The sequence below is a fragment of the Thunnus thynnus genome, chromosome 9, assembly GCF_963924715.1.
Source record: "Thunnus thynnus chromosome 9, fThuThy2.1, whole genome shotgun sequence".
In the NCBI taxonomy this organism is placed as follows: domain Eukaryota; kingdom Metazoa; phylum Chordata; class Actinopteri; order Scombriformes; family Scombridae; genus Thunnus; species Thunnus thynnus.
The window spans coordinates 4,185,059-4,210,805 of NC_089525.1; the positions used below are offsets into that span (position 1 = coordinate 4,185,059).

The 25,747-nt window shown below is 38.9% G+C and overlaps 1 long non-coding RNA gene across 1 annotated transcript in view; it reads left to right on the top strand.

The window, feature by feature from the left end:
- Positions 1-19,432, top strand: part of LOC137188965 (uncharacterized) — a 35,840-nt gene extending 16,408 nt beyond the window's left edge. Inside the window, exons 2-3 of the long non-coding RNA XR_010929565.1 lie at positions 13,958-18,044; positions 18,149-19,432. This is a non-coding gene — a long non-coding RNA (uncharacterized lncRNA). The remainder of the gene's footprint in view (positions 1-13,957; positions 18,045-18,148) is intronic.
- Positions 19,433-25,747: the final 6,315 nt, after the last annotated feature.

A 25,747-nucleotide genomic window follows, 5' to 3' on the forward strand; every position in this document is an offset into this window, starting at 1 on the left:
TTTACCCTCTTGAGGTCCCTTCCAGAAATCTCAGCGAATCCCCTCCAGTTTGCCTTACTTTGCAGAAATATGTTGGTCCTTTTCACTCCTCAGTCAATAATTATTTCCCAGATCTCAATAATAATGCAAAGTGATCACTTTGTGTTGTGTATCTTTCCATAAAATCCTATTCTCCTACTCTTGAAACCACATTGGATGCTAATGCCAAAACTATAAATGAAACCTATTTCAAAACCTATCCGGTGTTATCATCAGTCAAGCCAACTAATCCATATCTATACATAAATTCCTCTACAGTGTTTCAGTTATTGTTGTTCAAATGACTGGTGTCTCTGTCTGTTCCATAACCTCCTTGAAATACCTGATGCTAATTATTCACCCATTTGTGCTTTTCCCATAACCTGACTACCACACACTCTAGTGAAGATTCAAGTTCCACCCTCTATTACTGCACATCTGAGGTCAGATGCATAAATGATGCGTACACACAAAACCATGCATACGCCATTTCCCGCACATAAATTGTTATTTATAAAGACAGAATGTGCACCTCATGCATTCTTCAGACTGTAACATGTTTTTCTAAAGGGATCAGAGGGTGGTGTGATGAGGTGGAGATGAAATATAAGGTGAGAGACACAATCTTTTTAGTAAAACATTGTTTGTTTTGGTTGATAATAGGGGTGTGCCCGAATACAAATATGTTATTCGGCAAAGCACAAATAGTGGGGTTTTTTTGTTTGTTTTTTTTAAGAATATTTGTTTCATACAAATATTTTAAAAATTATTTGTTTTCAGGAAGAAAAATAAACCATGTCAAATACCTGAGTGCAGGTCAGTGACATTGCTATCTCAGTCTCTCTCCTCTGCTCCGCTGTAATATCTATCAGCACGTCTCAGTGAGGGGATTCACATCCACCTGCTACATGACGCATATTTCCTAATCTGGACATGGACATCACTCCCAGAGTTGGGGGTGTTCCCCAGAGATAAGGCTGAGCTACTGACACGCTTCATGAACAAGCTTCATGAACACTTATTGTAACACTTTAATTAAAAGCGTAATAAAAACAAAAACAGGATTTTTAAGCCTCTTTCCACTTTTATTCGAATACAAATACAAATAATTTTGCTGCCTCAACAAATACAGATACAAATACAAATACTGGGCCCTCTGCTCATCCCTAGTTGATAACCAGCAGCACTGATTGTGTGATTTTTTTTTTTTTTTTTTTTTTTTTTTGTTTACAGAGATTTGTAAAATGCCAACCAAAGACACATTTACAGACATAATATTGATTAATCTTATTAATTAATTAATTATTGTATGATTCATTTTATCATTCTTTTAATTAACAGGGAGTCAACATTTGCTGTTAATACTCTTTTAATTTATCCTTAATTATGTCACACCTTGTAAAGTTGGTTTAGATATGAGAGCTACAAACTAATCATTGATGACATTTCTGAGATATCACTTCCGACGATGGTTTACATGTCCATGTGATGAATTAATTATATGGACAGAATAAAGATATGCACAGCCGTGTGTAATGGTCGTGTGTAATGACAGCTGTTCTGGCTGATGGAGAACCTCACTCGTGCAACACAATCTGTGAAACGACACGTCTTCTTTCTTGTCTGTTTCATTGGCAGGTGTGAAGTCTGGTGGAGCAGGTGGAAAATTGATATAAAAACCAGCTGGTTAAGGACGTGTCTTCATCCATTTATGGATAATTGTGGGAGTGAAAATGAGGCTCGTGCACATGCGCCCTGTTCCACAATGACTGAGATTCATGAGACAGAACCATGCCTTATGCACGACTGTACAAATCTGACAAAAACAATGCATATGCATATTTCTGGCTTTGTGTTTGCACACAGTTTTAGTCATGAATCTACAGATTTTTATGCATCTGGCAACAGATTTTACAAATATTGCACACACACCCCTGACTCTCTCTCACTCAGTTCAGTCCTCTCTGATACTGTCAAATCCTGCTACTGCAAAGTCCGCATGTTACCTCAGCCACTTCTGGCTTCTCTTAATACATCCACAAGCTCCTATCAGTTTGTCACTAAACTCCATTCATTGCATCTCCTTTCCCTTGCCTTCCCTCTCTCATGCATGTCCTTCTTATGTCTTATATAATTGTGCAGTTCCTCTGGGCCTTGTTGCACCTCCTCAAGAAGTCTTTCAGCAGCATCCACCACAACATTAATAATATCTGATCTTCTGGTTTGGTTTCTAGATACCCACAGAACATCTTCAATAAATGTAAGAATGAATGCACTCCATGACCCGTCTTCTTGTATGTTTGGACACAGACGGTAAAGACAGAGTACTAACTAGCCTAGTAGATTCCACTCCTCCCCTTACTTTCCTAAACGTGTCTGCAAGACACTTTCCCCACCAGCTCTCACTTTTTCAACTTCTTTTACATGATACTCACCTCCCTTGGAAGATGCCATATGGTTACTGGTACTCCAGGCTTACTCTTGATGGCATTGTGTTGTATTTGAATGTTAGCAATACAGTTGTTCCAGTCTCTTTTAATGTACAATAAGTCTCAGTTTCAGCTCGCTTTAAGCTTGTTACTATGGAACTTAAATTTATCTCCACTTCATTTGGTACACCTGTGCAATCTAATGCAATCCAATACAAAAGCTCTGCCATGAATTCTACTTTTAAGAAGCCTCTACATTTTCAGTTTTTGTTGACATTGTCAGAAAGGTGATAATTCTGCTTTATGTTTATTATTGAGTTCGTAGTGGGTGGTGTACTGGAGTGCATTATATTGAAAAGTATTCCTAATATTTTGCCCCCTCATGTATGTAAATGGAGTGGACAAAATATTAGGAACACTTTTCAAGATACGCACCCCAGTACACCACCATCACTAACACCATCCTGCCTTAGGTTAGACTGTTGTTGTTGGTTTTTAGGTGTAAAATCTGAATTCGTGGCCTACAGTAGAATCTTATAAATATATATATTTTTTTATACTAGGAGGTGCGGACGTGGCAGTTATATGGCATGCGTCTTATCCGATGGGCTACCAGGGCACACCAGAATGTTTAACATCAAGTAAGCATTTGAATTCTGTATCTAAACATGACAGAGCACCTCTGAGATCAGTTTACCTTGAAGATTTCAAGATGGCAAATGGGAGGTATAACCTGAGACCAGGTGTTGATGTCTGTGCTTGATAAGTTTATCAGATAATTTGAACACCGCTCTGACTCAGCTTATCCTTCACATTAGTTATAGCTGGCTCTTCAGTTAGTATAAGGCAGAATATATCATTGCCAATTAAAACTCTCCAAAACAGTGAAATTGTTTTTCTCTCAGCAAAATGTTACCACACATCCAGATGCACAACTTGAGACATATCCTTAGGATAAATTCTCTGTCTTCTGAATCACATATAACCAGTTAGAGAAAAAAAGCTGTAAAGTAGTGACAGTGGCAGACAGATATAATTGCATGTCTGGTGCTTGTCCATGACTTCATCATCAGTGTAGATATTTCACAGTTTAACTTCAGGTCCAGTCTAGACACGGTGTGATTTAAATATTACTAAATCCCAACAGTTTGCTGAAACGACATTAGGCGTAAGTATACTAAAAATGAGAGTTGATTTTATTCCTGTCTCATTCCTGATGCATATGTCACTCCAGTTTGCATAATCTCCCTGGAATCCTATTTCCATTTGCACAGGAAAGGCAAACATCCATATGTGGTAATAATCTCAGATATGGTGACTTCACACACATTCACACAGGGGAGTGGGTGATGGATATGCACATCGGATGATATGCATGCATTAAAGCCAAGCATGCAATACATCACATATAGCGCAAGCCTTCTGTCTGATGGAGTCAGAGGGTGGATGGATCTGCTCTGTCTTTGATGTGTTATGTAAAACCTGAAAGTGAGTTTTGGAGAAAAGGGAGCTTTCAAACTTAAATGAAGTGAGGAAACCTTTAAACTGAGTAGTTTGAATCCAATTTATGATTTTCAGACTAACTTTGACCCAGTAATATGATGCAATAAAGTGCAAAACATTTCTTTAAATTGCACTATTATAGTTAAATACTAAGATGGCCCTGAAACTGAACCACGACTGCACTTATCAATATTTTCATATTAATAATGGATCAAATGACTGATATGTAATGAAAGGCATTGTGCTTCAGAACCCACAGCTTGTGAAAGCGTTTCAGCATCTTTCAGCTCATTGTTTTGGCCAGCACTTTTTTTTCAATTTTTTGGTTGACTCTCTCAGCTCTCATCAGCCTTGTTTCCAGATGCAGCAAGCAGCTGTTTTCTGTGATAAGGCTTAGAAACAGCAGACATACTGTACAGTAATGAATGGAAGCTAACGGCTACCTGGGAGGCTAGAGCAATCAGTCACCTCCTCAAACATTTCAAACATCTAAAACACAACAAATGAGTAGAAAAGTGTAAAGTATGTGACTTCTAATACTAAAACTTGCAAAATAACTATAATCCTTTGGAGCTTTTTTTTTTGCTGGAAAGAGCTGCCTGCTGGGAAGGAGGTTGATTAAAGCTGAGCTGCAGGTTGGAAAACCAAAGCCTGCTGAAAAATAGACTCAAAGGTTCAATAGAACTGAAGGCTGCTGATTTGCTGATAATTCTCTATGGGTTCATCACTACAAGCAACACATTTCTCATTATACATACTATAGTCATTTGACACATTGTTAATATAAAAAATATTGATAAGTGCAGCTCTCAATCTGCACTTTTGCAATACAATTATAAACACTGGTCCAAAAGGACAGCATACATTAAGAATAAATACATAACCACAAGCCATGTCATTGTATACCAAATAAGCAGTGAAAGGTCAGTGAGTTTATTTCTCTGTTTGAAATACTTTCTCATTAATTTTTAGGATACATGTGTTTTCACCCTCCGTGAGTTTGTCAATTCTCCACTTCTTGTGAAAATTTCCCTCAGGTGACCTGAGAGACACCAGCATTAGTACATATTTATTGCATCCTAGTTTGTGAGAGGAAATGTTCCCTCTCAGCTGCAACCCCACTTTGTGATTTAGCTTGATAAAAGGGTGTATTTTTATATCAAGACCCTGCCGGCTGCAGCTTTAATCCCCAGAGAGCAGCAACTAAAGGCTGCAGCTGCACAGTGAAACTCCCAGGTGTGCATGTGTGGAACAAGATGATTGTCAAGTCCTGGCTATGAGCACTGAATAAAACTTTTCAAATGATTGTTCTTAGCCAAGGGTGTATATTTCATGTAATACAGCGATGTCAGGAATAAAACCGACTCCCTGCTGAGTCCCCAGTTACCATGGTAACCACTTGCTGAGCAGTCCCCGTGAGTCGAAGCAGTCGTTGTCATTATTTTGGAGCGTGTAAAAAAAAAAAAAAAAAAAAAAAAAAAGCCATTTACACCTCAAGCTACAATGAATTCTAATTTAACTTGACAGTCAATCAAGCCATGCTCAACTTTTTTTTTTTTCCTCCAGACCTGTCAATCTTCCTCCACTTTGTTGCCCTCGTGCTAATAGCGACTCTGGTAAGCAGCTAATGGCTGACTAACAAGTCACACACACACTTCCTGCTCTCATCCAGTTATCTCAGGTGGTAGTGTGTGATAGCACAGCAACAATTGTGTGACAGTGGGCAAACTCTCATTAACTTTGTATCCTCGTGCTTCTTCTTCCCTTCTTCTAACGTCCTCTCTCACTCACACACATGTTCACACGCATACACAGTCCTTCACAGTCTGCTGCTCAGATGGTCCTTATCACAGTTCTAGTCTGCTGTGTCAGTGACATTCTGGGTATGTACAGCCTCTCATTAGCCCCTCCCCCCCCCTCCCCTCCTCCCCCCTTTGCTGCTCTCTCTCCTTTGTCACTCTTTCTGGATTCTCTCTGTTCCTTCTTCCCTCATTAGTCCCTCTCTTTCAGCTTCTCTTTCTCTGTGTGTGTGTGTGTGCGTATGTATGTGCGTCTGTGTGTATGGTATCTATGCCTCTCTTTGTTTGTTCTTTGAGCTTAATGGCTTGTGTAATGTGAAACCAGCTATACCCGTGGCATAGGCAGAGAGAGAGAGAGAACTGTGTGTTCACTGTGGTTGTTTCAGTTGCTGCTGTTCTTATGAAAAAAAGTCTTCAAAAAATACAGAAAACAGAATGATACTGAATATTTACTGATATATACTGAACCCTCCCAAGTAAGAAGGCAGTATCATACACTCCATATGCATAACACTGGGTATATCTAGAGTGGATTTATGCTCAATGAGTGTAAGAAATCAATTCACTAACAGTCATATAGTTTTGATCACAAATGCTAGAAAGCTGGATCACCTATAGGATATATTGTAACCTAATCAGGTTCATTTTTGTCATAATAAGTTGTCTTCTTACGTTACATGAGTGGATCAGAAATGGTAGGCTTAAAAAAAATCCCCCTAGTTTGGCTTCATCCAGGAAAAGGAACCAAATGAGCATGACAGATCAAAGCTTTTCTAATAGAGAGAACTGACTGATCCTGAATTTAGAAGGCAGAGAGGAGGCTGTTGTCAAATTGGGGAATGTATGAGAGAAGTGATATGACCACTACTGTGGCCAAGTTTGCTCACAAGAAGAGATAAGTGAAGTCATTCAGAAATGAGTATCAAATAAGGAAATCATCTATGGCTTAAACTAATATCACAACTAAGTGAATTTTAGACTTCAGATTACATATAAAGACAATGCAAAGAAGTGAGAGAGTGCGAAGTTGTAACAAGTCCTCCAAATTAAATGACCACATACGACATTTGACCATGTGACTCCAGAACCACACATAGGAGCGTTTTCTAATCTGGCGCCCATATTGGCAGTAATGAGCAGGACGCTGTACTTAAGGTCAAGTTAGGTTTAGGCAAAAAAAACACTTAGTACGGTTTAGGGAAAGATCATGGTTTGGGTTAAAATGATCACTTTAAGGTTAGAGAAACATGTTAGGCAAACGTCGTTGTCTTGGCTACAAAAATAACCATGTGGTCATTGGTTACGATTTTTAAAAATCTGTCCCAACTCACAATTGTAAATGTATACACTGTTGGGTTATACCATCCACCCAACTCACCACCTCCAAATGATTTTGTCAACATATACAGTATATATGTCACCTGAACTGCCACTGCTCCGGGTCATAATTACTACGGCCACTAGATGGCATCTGTCACTACACAAACACAAACTATATGTTGTTTTTGGGCAACTGACAATACAACCTATTGTGTCGTGGAGAGTCTCTGAATTTGCCCTGCGCAGTTCAAATTTAGTTAAAGATGTATTCTCACACACATTTGCACAACAAAAATGTCCTTATCCCGAGGATTTCTGATTTATGTAAAGTACCAGGATGCTGGAAGTTGATCAGAAATGGGCGGACTGAGAGAAAGTCATTCTGTATAATGGTTTTTACATCTGTAATCCCTGGTCTCTGCCTCCATATTGAAGCTGTCCTCTGGCTCCGGCTACAGATTGTGACCATTTCAACGTCTTAACCAATAGTCAAAGGAGTTTATTGCACATATGTAATCAAGGAAATAGATTGGATCAACAGTGTGAAGGCCATGTGCTCGTCTATTCATTCCATACATCTTGCTTTTCTGGAAAATCAATATCAAGGTATTGCCATAAATTTTAAGGAAGGGGGTGCAGAAAGATAGTTCATTAATTGCAGTACATCTGGCTCCTACATCTACCAGCTGGCCTAGTACAAAAGCTCCTGAAAAGACCGCCAACTGCTGCTGTGATCTTGACCTCTGACCTCCTCCTCCTTTATCATCTCCTATCATTAACATTTTGCACACAGCAGACTAAATGCCGGTGAAAGTGCCAGAAAAAATGATGATGTTAAAGGGAAAAAATCATGCAAAGAAAGCTATTCAGTATTTATTGATTAGAACAGCGCTTTTTGCTGCCTGTTGGTCATGTATTTAAGTATTATTAGGGATAAGCTATTCTCAAAGGAGCACCACAATGCAGATTTGGGGAGAAAAAAAACTGCAAAGCCTCTACTGAACACCGCTTATGTTATCTCTCCTCGCTGTATTTCACAGTTCAAATTCAACCGTGGCCCACCTTTTCTCCTACATGACCACACAAATAGAGATAAGCAGAGGAAGAAGGCAGTAGATGAGGTTTTCTTTACATTAGAGGTCTGACATTGTTTGAAGGGAGCAGGAGACTGATTGAAAGAAGACTCAGACACAGAGAAAAGTGTCAAACAATAATAAGTAGGATCTCATTCTAAGAGAGAGAGAGTCAGAGATAGAGTAATGCTGTAGTTTATATTCTGTAGTCAACACCCATAAAAAGGAGTGCGAATGAGAAGCCGAGCGCACACAAGCAGCGAGAGAGAAAGCACGACTGAAAGTGTATTTATTGTAAGAGCCAGGATAAGAGCTGGAATGAGTTAGTAATAAGTAGGTTCCTGTTGCAACCTGCAAACGCACACGCCTTGTTACAGACTTCAGTTCACTTCAAAGTAGCTTGACAATTAAAGAAAAAAGAAAACATATTACTAATGAACAACAGCTGCTGAATAGTCATATTTAAACCATGAAGTTATAATTAGTGGGTTGCTTAGATGTGAAAGACAACAGAAAACTTGGGAAAGATTGAATTCCAAATGTGATGGTGGACTGAAAGAACCAGTCGATACCAGTACATAATTATAGCACGTCATTATATTTTTTCAAACTGTTGTTTTTGTCATGAGTACTTTCACACAGAAGGTGAATATTACACCGCAAGAAAGCAACTTTTTTTCTTTTTTTTTTTTTAACCTCAGAAAAGCTCGGAAAAATCTACCTTAATAGTTTGCATGCCGGCTCCACGAGAAGAAATCTACAGTGTTTGTATTTATAAATACATAATGATGATACATGATTGTATGTTTGAATACATATAGTTAAACAAAGCGGTCCGACCTATCTGATGTTTCTGCTGGCTTTATTTTAAGTGCTGTGTTGCTTTGCTAGCATTGTTGGTTTGTTTTGTTTTGTGGGATCAGCAGTAAAACCCAGAGCAGACTTTTGAGTTGTGTTTCTTTTATGTTTGTGAAACTGGGTTGAACTGATTTGGGGTCGTGGAGAAAACAAAACGGAGCCTTTACTGAGTGCATTGAACTCTGAGACAGTGGGATGAGTTACACACACACACACACACACACACTGAAAAAGCCGAACCTTTCTCCACTCTTTATTGACACGGTGCAACTAGCTTAAAAATGTCTGTGAAATTCACGGTCATAGTAGTTAAATCTGTCCATGGAAAAATAAATTTTCAGCAGATATCTTAGTTACAACAAGACTGAGCTAGCAAAGCAGTTTTGTGTTTTTATGTGAAGTATTTACTCAGTTTTGGGAATCCCACAGTCTCTAGAAAGCATTAGCTGAAGTTGGCTAGCTGACTCAACAGGGACTAGAAATTGTCTCTGTTGCTAGGTCGTTGCTAAGGGTGGGTCTACTTGCTGGAGTAGTTAAGTTAAGTTGGCTCTGTGTCAGTGTGGAGGAGACAATGAAGAATAGCTTCAACAACAAAACAATCAAACAAATGTGTTTCTGAAATAATTTTTTTGAAGTAAATCTTGGTGTTTGACACATTCTTTTTAAGCTAAGTAGCAAAGGTCATATTGACTATGTTTTTACTCTTCACAGTCACTGTATGTACTGTATTAAAGGTGCAATATATGACATTCAGCCTCACTAAATGACACACTACAGCACCAGAATCTAGGACTAAAACAACTGCGTGTCGTTTATGCAGTAAAGTTGGAAAACTTTATACAACTCATGAAACTCCAACATGCACCAACATACAGGCGCAGCCAGACTGGCTATCAAAACAAAGAACAGAGAAGCTGGGATAACAACACACACAGAGGAGTGTGACTTCAGTCTCTGGTCAGGTCGCCATTACTCCACTATATCTTTACATGGCAAACAGTTGTTTGCTGCTATATTAATCTTCAAAATGTCATATTTTGGACCTTTTATACAACACTCATGCAACAGACATGATATTATAAAGTCTAGCCTAAGTATTCAGATGCTGTGATTTCCTTCTCACAGCATCACTGAATTCACCAGTAACTATTCACCTGAACAGTTTATGATGATGTATAGTGTATCATTGTAACATAGGGATAGACATCACCTTTTCTCTGTTATCATGTTTGCTTCAAGAGATATAATGCAAAATACATAATTCAGTTATGGCGGAAAGTAAATTGGCCACCTCTAGGCGTTATTGCGATGACTCCGTTTCTGAAAATGTTCAGGGCCCCAAACTGTACAAGTGTGCCAAGTTTCATGCTTTTATGAAAAAGTGAACATATCACTTTAAATTTGGCACATATCACCTGGACTACCAAGCACAAAATAGAGCTTGTTCCAGGGTCACATAACAATAACAGGCCTGCAATTTCATCAGTTCAAAATGACAACGATGACCGCTAACAAGCTCACTCATGTAACCCCCATAGAAAGTGTCTTGAAACTGAATTGAAAAGTGAGTCATAGACAGACAGACAGACAGACAGCGAAAGTGGCCTCAGCAGTTTTCATAGTTATTCATAGAGTGAACAAGAGCCACAGAGCAAGTGAGATACAGTAATAAGTGGTTTCCAGTTTAAAGTGAACATTCTGAGTAACCCACCAGTCAGAATCCATTATCTCTCCACCTCCTGTGTCCCTGCTTATTGATAGTTTTAGGTTTGGAGCAAAGCAGAAACAGCACAATAACAAAAGTGAATTGTAACAGGTTTGCACCATGACTGATAGCGTGGGATCAAATGTAACTTTTGGGTGAGATTATGATGAACTACTCACCCCACTCAGAGCTCCTGACTCCCTGAAAACAAACCACCACCTACTCATGAGTCCTTATCGTGGGCATAACTATGCAGCGTGCTGACCTTTGTTACCACACATGGTTTTAATTTTCTCTTTCAGAGTAATACACATTATTAGTAATTAGATATAATTATTGCCATAACATTTGGTGCTGACATCCTTTAACCCTTCATCCCTTCAAACTTTTCCCAATACTTTGGTTTATGACCAAATAAATGACTCAGCTATGTGTTGAGTGCCATTAAGCAAATGTTAGCATGCTAAGCTGCTGAGCTAAGAATGTGGTAAATATTACACTACATAAGCATGTTAGCTCAATGCACCACTGTTCCTATACCATTAGATACCTTTTTAGATGTGGCACACTATCCAACTCAGTTTGTTTCAAGTCCCAAAATCTGACCCTGCAGGGTGACAACCGGTGCCTGTTGAGCTGAGTTGAGGTGTAAATGTGCTACACACTGTTTAGCTCTAATAACTTTCTCCGCTATGGCCTCACTATGTCACTGTGAGAATACTAAACCAAGGATTACAGCTTTCTCCACACTGCCAGGTGAATCTATTAAGGACATTCCCACCTAACTCTATCCACTGCAGAGGATGAGAAAGCTTTTCTTTACTTCTGTGACAATACAAATAGACCAAGAAGAGGATTTGGAGAGGTGATGAAGAGGAAACTTTAGTTTGTCGTTCCCTCATATTAGTTCCAGTCTGTTTGAGGACTCCTACGGCAGGTGCTGCCTTTTTGCATGAAACACATCAAATTAGTAAGATTATCCAATAAAGGAGCCAAAGAACACAGCCAAGTTACACTACCATATTGACTCTGCTTGTAAGACAACCCCCCACTTTTTCAAGACTCATTTTCGGAAAAAGACTTACAACTTGTATTAAATGACTCTTATTTGCTTTTTACTCGCACAACTTTTATTGCTCTATAGTTACGTAACAAGTGTAGTTAGTTATCAACTCAAGTACTTCACAGGGTTCACTGTGTCTGCTCTGCTCTGTGGAGCACACACACACACACTGCTTAGCCTCATTTGCGGTAAAACAGAAGGAGAGACTCAGTGCGTCCATAAATGACAATAAAATGCAGTAAAGACTATGTTTAGTTATTTACCACATTTATTTGCACTGCATTTTGCTGTCAGTTATGGTCACACTGAGTTTCTCTCCTCTCCTCTATTTCACTGTGGGCAAGCTGCCCCTCCACACACATATGGAGCTCAGCGCAGCAGAGGAGAGACAGTGAAGTAGTCAAGACGACGTTACGTTACTGTTACTCAGCTGTTGGTTAACTTACTTTTGAGCCACTTTGTTGGAGACGATCAGTATGTCTCTCCATCTCTCAGGCCCCCTGGCGCTGTAGGCTAGTTGTGAGGGACGGTGGCTCGCTCCAGTCAGGAGGGGAACACTCGTTTTACAGATTTTTGGCACCATCTGTTGTTGTGAATGTATATTGGCATTTAAAAGTCAAGACCCCAAATATAAGACGACCCCACTTTTTCAGATGTATTTCTCGGAAGAGTAAGGAATAATTAAAATCTTTTTCTCTCTCGTTTCTCTCGTTTATGAATTAAGTGGTCCTTTAGGTGTATTATAACATTTCGCCTCTCTTTATGTTTATCTTTTTAAATACATTTTGATACAATTGCTTTTGAAGCCATGTCTGTCTAATTTTCTTTATACTTTTCTGTGTGTTGACCTGTATAGAGCAGGTTAAGCTGTGGTTAGTAGTGCCTTACCCTCCAGATGGGCAGGTCACATATGTATTTCATTAATATGTAAATAACGTCTGTATGCATACATTTTTAGCTAGTTAGCATGCTAAATAATCATGCTAACATACAATGTGATTTAGAGTGGTGGAATGACAGTTTAACCCAACATAGCAACACAGCTAGAGCTACAAATCTATATATAGTAGCTGAATGGATGGAATAAATTATAGAATTGCAGACACTAGTGTATTTGGCCAGTGTGCAAACTAATCTAGAGGGATCTAAAGGCTAATCTTATATGTATGAACTATCAGTCAGTTCTTCTCAGGATAAGTGTTTTGCATATATTAGCACAGGTTTTCAAAACAGGAAATTTCCATAGGTCAATTGACAGAGGAGACTGTCAGTGTTTTCAAGGGATAGAAGCATATTAATTGGACATGCTATACATTATTACAGTGAAAAAGTTCTGGATTTTGTGTCTTTCATTTGGTGTGAATATTTTGAGGGTTTTTTGCTAATACCAATACACTGAAATAGGTCTTTCTTGCCATAATCATTCTTCCTGTTTATACCCCAGATAGCATATGGAAGTGGGCCACTTCAGGCAATCATGCAGCACTACTGGCCTTCTTCCTGGCCCGGACAAAATGGATGTGAGCCTGAAATGGTCCACATGTAAAATAGCAAATATGGCCCAAATATCCCAATCAAATGTTGGCCTTTTTTGGTAAAGATGTGGTGCTCTTGGGTATGTGTATTCTAGATGTGGGTCAGTTCTGGTTTATCTGGTTTGTTCTTGGTTGATATACGGCTTGCTTGTGGCCCAGATCTGGGAAACAGGAGCGGAGATGAAAGTGCCAAAAGTTTCGGGTGTGGGCCGGATCACAGTCCTCCTCCTGTGCAAAATAGTATTTAAAAGTTTATCTGACACTAATATGAAGCTTCAGCGTCCAATTGAGTCAAATCAAGTAGATATCTTTCAATGTTACAGTGTTTTTAGTGCCAGGGTTCCTCTTTTTGTTACTACTCTTCCACCGCAGCTCAACAGGGAAACACAAAGAGGGAATTTGATGCTAAAAAGACTGTACATGTGGCAGATATCCACTTGCTATGACTTACTCAGACTGCTGAAGCCTCATATAAGCTTCACATCAACTTTTAAATACATTTTTACACAAAATGACTGTGGACACACTGTCGATTTTGGCCTCCATCACTTAGATTGAGAGAGCTGAGCTAAGAAACTACTGTTTCTAAGGTAAATGGATGTAACTATATAGTAAAACACACAATTTTCTTCTCATTCACACACACCATCACAGGTGACAGCAAGCTGCCATGCAAGATACAGGCCTGACCATCAGGAGCAGTTCTGGGGTTCAGCGTCTTTCCCATGGACACTTGGTTGACAGGAGGAGCTGGGGATTGAACTGCAGACCCTGCAGTTAGTGGACAACTGGCTCTACCTCCTTAGCCACAGCCTCCCTGCAGGTACAGAACAAAGGTAAAGAGTCACTTGCCAGGTGATCAGGTGCACCTGGATAAAACTAATGCAGTATAAACAGCCCTGCAGTGAATCCTCCTTTCATGAAAGTTAAAAGGTCCCGTTTTTATTTAATCATTTTTTAACCATATTGAGTCATACTGAGAAGGTTTTCTACAATTTTGTCCAACCCATTATATGAATTAGAATAGACTAATTACAAACAACAGTAAATGAACACATCAACAACACTGAATCTGATTCTTCAGTTCAGCAGTATGTTCAGTCTGTTGCTGGTTCAAGCTGTTGCATTCAGTTCAGAACAAAACTAGATCTTTACAAGAACTGTTTATATGGTTAACAGCTCATAAGCCAACTATTTCAGCAGAGTTATCGCATTATGATTATGTCTGTGGGTTTTCATCATCTTTAAATAAGTTTTTAATGAGGAAGTAACATACTGTGAATCAGGGCTAATCTGACAAGGGCGCTCTCAGTCATCAATGAGGAGCTCCACCACTCAAAGCTACTGATTTGATTAGTGACAGTGGTGATTCAGTGAGCTCAGTTCTTGGTGTCAAAGATTCCTTTTGTACATGTACTGACCACCTCTAGAAACATACAAAGATATACATTCAGAATATGACTGACTGTGTCATGGCTTCATATAATTCATCTGCTTCTGTGTATTCCTGTTGCTGTGTTTTACCAATCTTTCCTGCTATTCCTCACCTGCCCACTAGCTGTACCCGTGGCGCTGTCAGATCAGATTTTGCTTCCCAGTAATCTATTTTTTTTTATTTTTTTCGGTTTCCTTTGTTGTTCCCAGTTTTTTATTACAAAAGACTTGACTGAGTGAAGATACAAATATGAGATACTTTGTGCAGCCTCTACCCACAGGATACAAAGAGGATAGTTATTGTCAAAGCATGGCTATGAGAAAGGACAATCTGTAGTTTTGGTCAATACTTACCTTGTGGGAGGCACACAGTGTAAACTGAGCTATATGAGAACCTCACTTGGATGTCAAGTGTGTATTGAATTAGGAATCATTTGTCTGTAATGCAGCAGGCCTGACACTCAAATTGAAATGTACTGTTTGGTTCTATTATCAAAACAGGCACTCTGAAGAAGTATGCAAAGTGCAAGCATACAGCTATAAACTAAATATATCAGAGATAAAACTCTGTGTAATTTACAACTTTGTGGACTGTCAGTTTGTTTACAACCCTACTCATGCTGTTGTCCTATTTCACACTATTGTCACACCACATGGGTAAATTTCCAGGGTGGATCTTGGTCTCACTGCAGCTTCATTGTTTCCTACCTATCATATGACCAGTCAGTCTGTGTCTAATTAGTCTCAGCCCAAGTATATATACTCCTCCAGCCAGTATTATCTAGCATGGCTGTATAGTTGTTTCTTTTTTCCCTGTGTGTTTGACCTCCTCTCTGCTTTTGAGACCTGCCTTTGCCCTTTAGATTTGTCTTCCTGCCTCTTCCTTCTCAGTAACCGCTGATATTTTTATCTTTGACCACGTTAAGGCAGTTTTTGCCTTTCAATCTCTGCCTCGTGATTCTGCATTTGAGTCCTCATTCCAGTGCCTGTTGCCCGAACCCTCACAACAGGGTGAAAATATGAATGTAATTACCTGTGGTATTTTCACTAAGTTGGTGAAATGGCTACAAATCAAGAGAAAATCAATGGCAAAAGGTGTTACTGTTTTTTTTTCATGCTTAAATTGATATTTAAATATTGTTATCTGTCACACAGAATGATGAACGGCGCAGCAAGAAAAGGTAAAATGTCAAATAAGTTACCGTGAAGGTTGGTTACAATGGAGGACTGCATCTAGGCTTACTGAATTTGCATTAAAAATATTGAAATATGAATAAAGACTGGAGTATTAACCATGAAGCTATGAATATGTGCATATTAATCCATGAAATCGAAATGGGCATTGGTGTACTCACATACTATAAATTGTCATACCAACATACTGCTGACCCTGACGTCTGACCTCCCTTTGGAAAAAGGTAGGAAAAAGATTAGTTCTCTTAAGAAATGAGTAAATTATTTAAATTGTTTTATTGAAAAATATTGATTGTGGTATACAGTTTACTATTTTGGCTTATCAAAATGTGTTTCCTGCCCACAGTGAACAATAATCAGGTCATTTTAAATGGAACTCTGAGACTTGTATTGTGAAAATGTTCTTGGCATTATCGCCAGTAACCACAGGTGTTCCAAATTCAACCAAGACTGAAATTTTAAGGTTTACATCTTTAAGATTACACAAAACCAGGAGCCTGAGGCAAGTTACACTTGATCTGGCTCTCTTTGGGTAACCTGACTTCACTGAGCTTCATAATTTACTGAGCTAATTAAGTGTGTGCACAATTAATATGCTACTATGATCAACATTCACTCTCTTGTTCAATGGTTTCCACTCTGGGAGACATGGGGTGCTTCTCACTAGTCTGAAATGTCTCCTCACTTGCATTGTAGAGATGCAAGGAAATTATGTCAGGGAAGAGGAATCAGGGAAACTCATTTTTAGGGAAATAAGATATCCCTCCATATCACGTGTCATTTGGAGATTCAATTTGTGATGATGGCAGCACACAAATATATTTTATATTATATACATATATAGATTATACTATACTATAATGTGTCTGTTCCACCCTACTAACCCTGAAAGCATGTTGTTTTATACAAATCCTATCAAACTGGCATTAATGTCCAAAGTAATGACAAAGTAGCAAATTGTATCAAAACAACTGGTTTCCAATCAGGCCACTAACCAAGAGGGTATTTAAGTAACAGAACATGTGCATCCATGCAACAACAAACATGGACAGACAAACCAGAATTTCTAGTGCCCTTATAATCTGGAACCAGCTCCAGGATGAACTACAGCATTCTATGTGCAGGAAAGCGTGTCTACATCGTGCAATCCTGCTCCTCCATGAGCTAATCATCATTTATGCTCCAAAGTTATTTAGAGAAAATGATGCTCATGACGCCACATGCATCATTGCAGGGGTGACATGCATCCATGGTTGGATTTTGGTTCCCAATTCACATAACATATGGCACTGTGTCATTCATGCAAAAGCGCAGAGCATATTAACTTAGATGGAATAATTTCACATGGATAATCAGAGACAAACACAACACACACATATCAATACTATAATTCTCAATGTGATCACAAAATATCACACACTTATAGTGCTTTTTAGAAATGTGCCCACAAGTGTATATCATGTTCAGAACTTGATATACACTTGTGAGCTTTTGCAGGCTGGAATCTCAGTAAGACTTTTGCTTTTTCACATATGTTGAAATCAGCCCGTGCCTGTCCTGGAAGTGTACTTCAGCCAACAAACAAACCTCATTCCAGACTGAGCCAGACCTCAATAGAGGATTTAATGAGGTTTTTGCCACCACCTGAGCAATGAGGCTGGGGACACCAAATTAATGCAGTGTATTGGCTTGCCCATGGCCAGTCCTACACAGTGGTGTCCCAGGCCTTTTAGGTCCCCAGGGTCACTGTGTGCAGAATGGGTTAGGGTTACACACTGGAGTCCAGAAGATTGCATCCCTTCGCCAGGAGGTTGTCATATTGCCCACCGCTGGAGCACCAGGGAGGGCTATTGAGGCCTTTACACAGCTAGCCAACACGAGTGTTCTCCAAGTGTGTGGATGCCATAGACAGCTGCCATGTCCATATAAATATCCCCCCATGGACCAAGCAGCCAGGATTACCTTAACAGGAAGCTCTTCCCATCAATACAGTCGCTTGCAGAATGTGATGGGAAGGGCCTCTTCATAAACGTCTTTGTGGGTTGTCCTGGCCCCATCAATGACACCAGAGTGTTGAAGAACAGCATCGAAGAGGCTCTGTATCCTCCTCCAGGTATAGCCAAGAGTCCGTTACCATCAAATAGCTTATCAGCATCCATATAATGCTGTAGTCACTGCAATATCAACCTTGTCCATGTTGTCCCATCTTACCTGCAGGGTCACTCATTGTGGGTGATGGTGGCTACCCCTGCATTGAACATCCTGTGGTTATCATCACCCCATGTAGGGAACCACCACAAGAGAGGATGCAAAGCCTTTTCAGCCAGCACCATACAAAGCACCGTGCCAGGTTGAAGACCCATTTAGGGGGGGCATGAAGCAGACATGGACAGCATGACCCTCTTTAGGGCTGCTCTATGTTCCACCAATGTACCCTGCACAGCTTCAAAACCACAACTACTTGTAGTAATTTATTCTTGATAGTCTAGTTTATTCTTGTTGTTTTAGTTAATCCATCTGAGTTCAATGGCATCTTATACTTATCCTGCAAGCTTTTTACTTTTGATGAGAATTCTATTAAAAAACAAAGCCTTTGTTCACAAGCAGATAATCCCTGCTTGAATCCATGGTGGCATTCATCTTTGTACCACTTATCAAATAAAGATGCAAAGCACAAATCTGATATATGAAATTCAAGCCACATGATTCAAAACTATGCCATCACACTGGTGGGAACAAGGTTTTGATCATGACCTTTTGACTTTTTGTTAAACTACTCTGTATGCAATGTGCTTTCTCAAAATACACCACTGCCTATGGTCCTGTAATACATAAATTTTGTACAATTAAAATCTTGGATTTTTTTCCTCAAGGGCTTAAAATCCTGTGTCTGAAGCAGTTGTCTTCTTGCAACTTTATGCTGTCTAATTCGACTCACACAAAGAGTCCAATTTTTTATGCCCTGTGGCATCACAATGTAATATTCAAACAATGTCCAACAAATTCAAAACAAAACTGTATAAAACAAAGTTATAATACAAAAACTAAAAGTAAAAGTCATGGCATAAACAGCATCTCAAACATTAGCTCTTGACAAGTTCTCTTAAAAAGTATCGAAAAATCTTTTCCTGGCCAGCCTTGAACTGCAGCTTCTTCTTGTAAGAGAGTCCTCAGTGAAGCTTTTAAAATTCTCACTTTTTTGCTGGCTGGGGGACAGGCTGAAGTGGGTAGCTCTTGAGCAGAGTTACTTATGCCTGGTTGTGTGGCCTCTTCAGCCACACATAGCCATTGTGCCTTTTGATTTTAGTATCTAATAACAAAATTCAGTTTCCTCGTACTGTGGATTTTAAACAGACCTGCACTGGGGGGAAAGATTAAAGACTAACTGGCAAAAATAAAAGATAAGTACAATGTCCGATAGTGCTCTGCCTATCCTCCAGCATGCAGTGGAAGGACCAAGTTCATTTACTGTCAAAGTCAAATTGGCTATATATATATATATATATATATATATATATATATATATATATATATATATATATATATATAATGGTTTGTCTTCCAGAGAAAGTCATTATAGATTATATAAAACAGGCTGAATAGACTATTTATAAGGATTTGTCTGACAGTTAAAGTCACACAGACTATACATAACTCCAGCTGATGTATGGCTGCCATTAGCCAGATGCTTTTAAACAGCTGTTAGGATGAATGCCTCTGGCAGTCTTTTCCTTTTCCTCCAGACTGGTGTCTTTTGTTATTTACAATGGAGAGGACATGTTTAGGAGAACAGCATGCACCTCGGGATCTGTGAGTTATAGTGCACACAGCAAGTTTGAGCCACTATAGAAGTCCCATGTCAGACATCTATTGTGCATTAGTACAGCAGCGGGAGTTGGAGCAGCCTCTGCATTTAGCCGCAGATCATCAAGTGCTTCATTAGAGCTTCAGGAATATATTGGGTTCCATTTACAAATCCAACACTTATGACTCCAGGGGCTAATAAGATGGTTTTGACAATAAGATCAAGTTTGTTATCTATTGTGTATATATATATGGATGAATTGAAAGATAACATTTTACTCAAGTTGATGACAACTATGCTCATTACTGTAAGTGCAACAAAACTGTTGTGAGTAAAAAGCCAAGTGCTTGATCAAACCATCTGTTCAACAAGCATAAACATGCAGAAAAATCATATTTCATATTTTCTGCTTTGCCTGCAGTGTCCCATCCACCACCAGTATGTTTTACACAACCACAGTACACTGGTTAAGATACGACAAGACATATCCCACACCGAAACTGAGAAATACCCATTTGATTTGTATCACTTTGAAATGAGGAGATTAACTGGAGAAAGGGTTAAAAATAGGGAGACTCCCATGAAAATTGGGAGTGTTGGCAGGTGTGGAGGAGTTTGTTGTGTTGGAGTACAGGAAGCGTAGCTTAGTGTTATCCAAAAGATTTTCAATGTTATGGCTGAATATTTAGCTGATTTTCACAACAATTCAGTTCTCACGAGTTTTCAGATCGAGATTCTCCTTGAGCGAGATTTGTTCAGGCACAACAACAAACAGACTGGATCAAGCGAAAGGTAAAGAAAAAGGTTTTATTTCTCTGTATGGTCCTTTCCATAATGTTGTCAGACATTTATAATAACAATCTGAGCCTGTCAGTGGCAAAAACAAGCACTTTATGTGGATTCAGTGATTGATTGATGGGGTGCTCTCACTCAGTACTGGACCAATGTAAAAAAATTGTTGCCCACATTAGTCACTTAGTCACTAGTCACACAAAAAGATGGAAAATAGTGTACAGGTTGAAAAATACCAAAGTTTCCCTTTAAGGCAGTTTGACCTGCTACAGTGATATACTTGACTGAAGTCCATTCGTCATGCTTCTGTTTCTTAATCTATGCTACACAGGTAGCAACAGTGCAGTGACCAATTGTGCATCTATCCCCAAAACACCATTTCCCCCCTTTTTAAAGCCAAACAGTGACTGTGTGACTGTCTAGTATTTTTCTACATTAAGACCAGGCTGACCAGGCTTACCAGGCATTAGCCATTTTACTTTCAGGAGTCTGAGTAAGTGTGAAAGCTACTTAAGGGCCCGTAGGGGAGTAATGGCCAAGTGAGTGCCTCTGCTACTTGTCTTTTATTGTCTGCCTTGATAAAATGGGTGGAGGACTGTGTATTGGTTCTGTCTGTCTGTTTCTCTCTCATGCTCAGTATCTCAGATGCTACTGGCTTAAAATTGACAAAACTTGACGGAGTGTTGTGTCATCACTTTCCTGTGTCATATTCAGATTGTGTTGATTGGTTAAAGGAGGTCTTTTTTTTAATAGTTTATACAGTTTAGCTCAAAATCTCACACAGTTGTTTGGCTATTTATGAAACTTAAGGGAATTATGTGTCTCATTTCCTCTGTGGTGTATTAGTTTCTTTGGCTTGAGGGTGTGTTAGTGTGTGTGGGGGGTTTATTTAATTGTTTGTATATCATGCACAATGTGATGTGCACTATTGATCATACTTTGCTGAAAACTGTCAAATGATGAGTGTCATTTCAGTGTTCCTTCATTAGAACTGCACCGATTGGCCTGAGGGGGCAGTCATAATGATTAGTTGTGTACGTGTCACACATAATAACTTTTAATTTAGGCTTTTATTATAGGGCTCCCTGTGCTTCCTGTCCTGCCTACAATGAACAAACACAAGCTAACACACTTATGGTTTATTGTATTTGCAGGGCATGTTATGGCCACCAGTGACATTTAGCAAAAAGGGGTTCAACTCTCAAATTGTTTTTTCTATTATTCTGAACTCTTGGTCTGCAATAATAAGAAACATGTACAGTCAAGGTTAATGTTCATGTGTGTTTGTCATGTAACAACCAAGATCCCCATGTTAGAGCTGTAGTTTTATTCACTAATGTGTGGAAATATATTATTTTCGCGTTAGCTTGTAACAATGTGAAACAATATTTCACTTCTATTATGATTTCCTTTTTTCAGAGCTGTTACCACAGTTTTAGTGAATAATGCAACTGTGGTCAACATAGTATTCACAGTGAACACAGGCTGGAAATATATAAACTATATTCCACATAGCTCTTTGGAACTTTACCAACCATATTATATTATTATTTTGTTTCAGAGCATCAGATACCATGGGCTGGCTCTTTATGGACAGGAAATTACCATCAAATACTTATATTTTTACTTAACTATCAAAGTTCATGTGGACAACCTAAGCTGATAAAGACTTAAAAGCAGCATTAATGCATTTTTAGCCACTAGGTGACTAACTTAAACTAAACTTAAACTAAACTTAAAAACAAGCACACAAATACACAGCCTCCATTGTATCCCTGGTTTATAAATGTGGTAAGGCTAATGTGTTAGCAAGAGATGAACTATTTCTAACTAACTGAACTATTTGGAGCTATGTTAGCATTCATTTATAGTTGTGTTTCTGAGCACCTGATGAATTTAATCTTAATTCTGCTTTCAGCTTTTCTCCTTAGAAATATACCTGGATCTTTAGCCAATGAATGCTTCACTATGTTCACTAGTTAGTTGATAACATTGACTGCATGTTTGGTACTGGGCAGGTAGGAGTTAGTTGGTTTATCAGAACTTTTTTGCTAACATGGTTAATGAGAGTTTAAACTGATCTGAAACAAAATAGTAAAGTTTCAGGCCATAAAACTAAACAAATGAGCTAAAAGAAGCTAAAAGGCTCCGTAGATCTGAGAGGAACTGCAGATTTTGGTTTGTCACTAGGAAATTTCACACCATATTGTCATTTGATTGTTAATATAAAGCTACTAATCCCAGCTGGGTCAAAAACCATGTGCCATGGTTTTGCCTGAGATTTATCTTCTATTTTTTCTGTTCCGTTCTGTAACAAATGGCTAGTATCCAGCACCACAAAACAAACGCTGCAGCAGAAGTTTGGAAAGCACTGAAGACTGTGTCCTGACATGATAGGAACTGTGGGAATACTGTACCTGCTGGCATCTATAGGTTGTATTCTGACCTGTGAAGCTCAGGCAGAGAGCACAAGGCACAGTAGCACAGACAGTAATATAGCAGTCATCAAATCCTGTCTGACATATGTGGGTGTGCATCTCTCATAAACACTATATATATATATATCTATTTAAACCCCCTTCTCTCTCACACACACACACACACACACACACACACATACACACACTATTGAGGAGCTGTTTCTTAGCAACGGTTTTAGACTGCAGAACGAAAACGGGTTCCTTCTCTCCCTCAAGTGTCTGTCATACTGATACCAATTAGCAGTCGTCATGGTGATACCATTTAGTGTCTGTTACAGTAATACTGGTTACTGTATCTGCCATAGTGAAACCAATTAGATCCTTACTCTTCACTAATTACCATGTAAGCTTTAACACCATTTCACACCAGTCACTGAACAGGTTGTGTGAAAATGGGGAAGGTGTCATGTCTATAGTCAGGAGCAGGTTTCACTTTAAACACCACATGCAAATGTACATGTCTCTGTCTTACATGACATGGAACCTTAATAAGCCTGTTAACATAATTAAGATTTCTTGAGGTTAGGATTAGAGGGGTTTTGCTTTTACTTTCATCACACTCATCCATGTATACATAATGGTTTTATTACCGATAATATGCCGTTTAACCCTAATGTGAAATTCAAATTTTTTTCAGAGGTCAGGGTCAACAACACAAGTAGGAATTACTCACTCACTTTCATACTAGGCAGTATTAGGGCTGCACCTTGGGGGGATCTGAGATTTTGAGAATGAATTCTTAATATTTTGATTAAAAAAGTCATAATATTAGGAGAATAAAGTTGCAATATTTTGAGTGAAAGGTCAAGAATGATGATGATATTATCAGCTTTAAGAACCAAATGGGCGAGAGGAAGAGTCGGTAGCAGCCTGAGCCTGCTTCTTATGGCAGCCACCATGTGCCTCAGGTGACAAGCCATATACATCAGTCAACAGGTAATGGAGCTTGATCATCTCATCGTGAAACATTTGATTAATACAGTTTCTCTTGCTGAGTGTTATTTGACGCCACTTGTTGAGAAATTCTATCTAACTTTCAAATACGTTAATGTTTAGGGATGTGAAGGAATGTTAGTCTGCTCATCACTCCACAAAGATCTGATGTATGTCATTATTTATTTGCTAAGTTTGTTTACTTTTGCTTTTATTAATCTCTATCATTATTTCTACTTCAGGTAAGTATAAAAGCTTTTTTGCAATATTTATAGATTTTTTTCTGCGTTTTTTCATGTGCAAATTAAAAATGTGAATAAAAAGAGGAAGAAGGAAAAATACCAAATGTTACTAATATGCAATACAGGCTTGTGACTTTTTTTGGGAAGGCCTTTATTGCTTTACAGTCACATACACCAGTTGTAAAAGCTTGTCCAGGCATCCAGTGCAACACAATTTTTCTTTCCTATATAAAGTATTTGTTGCATCTAAAAAATACATAAGCCAATGAGAAAAGCAAGCACAGTTTTCCATAGGTACCCAGTTCCTCCTTTTAATATGTCAACAGCACTGTGGCCATCTCATTATCATATAATGAGATGTCCAAATACTCACATTTTTTCATATTAAAATTAACTCTTTGTAATTGATGTATAGTGACTTTGTAATTCTGATACAGAGTGTTTCTGCATATACATTATTCATAGTACTTTCCTGCTTAATCGTATCTGCGACTCCTGAGTTTGCTGAATTGAATCTGTCCTCTTGGTTATTTGGCTCTACAAGTCCATGTGATGGCAGAGAAACTGTCAGGAATTGTGATTTTCTTAAGAGGTTGAAGTGTCTCGGAGGAAACAATTAATTTGACTGAAGAGCAGAAGATGATGTTCTGAATATGAGATGAAGTTAGTCAGTTTCCTTGTGTTACTCTGGACAGGATCTTCAGTTACATTTTCTGAGCCATAGTAACAGATATTTCTGAACAGTACGTGACAGTCATTCTCGACCACAGACTGTATAAAAATATGGACGTAGTTACCGTGACGTCACCCGTTGGTTTCTGAAGAGCAGTTTTGAAGCTCAAAGTGAGCCGCTCTGGCCGTCACCATCTTGGCAGTACGTGACTCTGCCTAACTCCCAGCCAATCAAAAATGGACTAAGAGGCGGGTTGAAGTTTTTGGCACTTCCGCATTGGCTTCATTTTTCAACCCCGGAGGTTGCTGCTTGTTCTCGACCTGTTAAATCTACTTAACAACAATGAATGTATGCCAGCTCAGTGTCATGTTTTCACTGTAGTTTAGTACCTCTTTGTCAGATGTCTGATGATGACCCTGGCTGTTATGGTTCTGTCTTTGAGCCTGATTAAGAACCAGGTGCTTAAAGATCAAGAGTTGAGTTCACAATGGATAGAAATTATAAGCAAGATTCACCAGGTGAGCCTCATGTCTGCTTTTCAGATGTATTAATTGTTTCTGGAGATATCATCAGTCTTCAATAATTCAGTAACCAGAGAAAACCCTGCAAGCTCAAGTCATGTAGCAAGAACAATGGTCAATGTCATCAGTGATCCCATGACCTTCTCTGTGGATACTGTTGTGGAAACATTGAGCAATGGTCAGCACCTCAGTGGAGAACGTGTACAAGAGCCTTTGATGTCTTAATGCTGAAAATGTTTATTGCACCTGATCAAGGAGAAACTGAAACAGCAAACATCGAAGTGCTCTGCTCTGATGTTGTCTCTTTCTGTTCTGCCCTCTGAGGGTCTGACTCTTAGTCTTTAACCTCAACAGATCAGCCTACAATATG